Below are 2,628 nucleotides of genomic sequence, written 5' to 3'. Positions count from 1 at the left end.
GATTACAGGCTTGAGCCACCGTGCCCGGCCGTCCTCTCTGGTTTTAATGTAGTTCTAATTATTGGCTGCAGACTGAAAAAAAAAAAAAAAAAAAAACCCTATAGGAGTTTAACATATTAAAATATTACAAATTATATTTATGGTTTATAAAACCCTTTCATATCCAAGATTAGCAAGGCACATGTTATTATAACCTTTTTGTTAATGAGAATATAAAACCTCATTTTCCTATCTAGACTTTATTAGTTAAGTCTAAATAGACTTAACTTTTTCTTGTTGAATACCTCCTTCCTCCCCTCTCCTTGATTAATTTTACTGGCTAAAATAGGAAAAAGTCTTTATCTTTTAACCCACATAGTTATAAAACTGTGGAAACTGTCTAAATTTAATAGTCATTGATAGAGTCTAGCAGACTCTAGATTAGAGCTTAGGCTGTCTCCATACCCCACAAGGCTTTCCTATTTTTTTGTTTAGCTCCGCCTTAGGAGAGACTCTCCTGAAGTGAAACCTTGAGCATGTAAATGCTGGTTCTGCCTGAGAATGTAAGATATCTTGCTGCTCTGCTTAAGTATCCAGTAGAAAACATGGAGTTACAAATAGCAAAAGTCAAGTTTAATTTACGGACTTTACAGGCATATTTACAGACAGCAAAAACAAAAAGCCGAAAAACGGAGTAAGTTTCTGTAAAGGAAGTTAATTTCACATGCAGTTCTTTAGAGGCATCGCATGTGCTAAGTAAGTAGAACAGGCAGCCTGTGGACAGCAGCTCCGGTAACTAGGTCAGGGACCAAGTCAGATGGCTGCTGGTGACCCTGCTCAGTAAGTTCCTAGAAAGACACTATTGGGCTGCTGGTCATTTCAAAGGAAACTTTATTAAGAAAATGATACATTTGGGGTTTTCTGGATGCAGTAGGTTCAAATGTCCTACTTAGCAGAGTGGCGAATCCCAGTGTGCTTGAGTGTCTACTTTGAGGAGTACAGTCAGCTGAAATATGGGAACAACAGAACCTCTCTTTAGTGATCACAGAAGTACACTAGCAGAAGCTTTAGTAGTATTTTGTACGCTTCAGGAGTCTCTTCTATTTCATCATCTCAAAAGGTTCCAAAGTAGTGGAGAAATGTTTAGGCTCACTGCGGACATGTGAGTAAGCAAGTCTCTTGTAAGGGATTGCAAAGGTTAGGTTACACTTTCTCAAGGTGAAACACTGGGATCATTCCCAGAATGCTCCAGAAAAATACAAATAAAGTTTCTGCCTCATTTCCTATTCACGATTCTGTGCTGAGAAGACTTCCTATAACAGTAATTTTGCTGATCCTTTGCCCAAGGAGTCTGGACTCCATGGTCATCAGAGAGGAAAACTTCCCCCATGAAAAATTCAGTTCAACTGCTTTTCTGAGTCTGCCCCCTCATTCGCACTCTGGACTTCTACTTAAGGAAAACTGATGGGAAGTACATCACTCTATTCCCAGCACCCAGTACAGCACCCCCCACACAGGAAGCAAACAACACTGGTTTGTTGAACAGAACACTAAGTACTAATGTAACCAGAGGCCCAGATGCCTTTAATATGCTCCGTTTCCTATTCCCCAACAAAAAGCACATCTTACTTCAGGAAACCGAATCAAGAAATTCTACAGGTTCAAAGGAGCCTTAAAGATCATCTGTTCCAATCTCGTGAGCTTACAGATGAAGAAACTAGGGTCCATAAAATGAAGAGATTCCCCTAATACCAGGTCTCAAGTCTCCCAGGTTCAGAGCTAATGCCAAACTGAAACACACTTCAATTGAACTAGTTTTCATTGAGTTCCATTACAATTTTAGAACTGTGGTTTATCATTACGTTGGAGTCATCTTCCTTTTCTGACACCGTATTTCTCTCCCTGGTGCTATTTCCTCCTCTAAGTAGTTAGCTGTTTATAAATAAACATTAAAGTGCCCTAAGGGGATAGTTACTTTTACAAATCTTTCTGTGAATTTTTCAAGGCAAAGAATGCTGTCATAATATGAAAACATATCATTCAATTTAACTATTCAAAAATTGGTGCTTTTGCATAGTGAGTTTTTCTTTCAGCAAGATACACTGCTGGAATTGTTTTCTTATAAACCAGAATCAGTGGTCTTAAATGCAAATAGAAAATACTTCAACACAAGCATAAATGGAGTGGTATTATCATGTACTGAAATGTAGACCTAACACCAAAAAATTGAGCAGGACTAAGTTTGCCAATTCAGTTGTTGAAAACAAAATATCTTTTAAGGCTTTTATAGCTTTATTGTGGCACAGGAAAAAAAAAAAAAAGCCCTATCTGACACAAATTTATTTTTATTTATTTATTTATTTTTTTTGAGACGGAGTCTCGCTCTGCCGCCCAGGCTGGAGTGCAGTGGCCGGATCTCAGCTCACTGCAAGCTCCGTCTCCCAGGTTTATGCCATTCTTCTGCCTCAGTCTCCCGAGTAGCTGGGACTACAGGCGCCCGCCACCTCGCCCGGCTAAGCTAGTTTTTTGTATTTTTTAGTAGAGACGGGGTTTCACCGTGTTAGCCAGGATGGTCTCGATCTCCTAACCTCGTGATCCGCCCGTCTCGGCCTCCCAAAGTGCTGGGATTACAGGCTTGAGCCACCGCGC

Source organism: Colobus angolensis, unplaced genomic scaffold (genome assembly GCF_000951035.1).
Source record: "Colobus angolensis palliatus isolate OR3802 unplaced genomic scaffold, Cang.pa_1.0 Scaffold332, whole genome shotgun sequence".
NCBI classification, from domain to species: Eukaryota; Metazoa; Chordata; class Mammalia; order Primates; family Cercopithecidae; genus Colobus; species Colobus angolensis.
Note: the sequence above shows the minus strand (reverse complement) of the source record.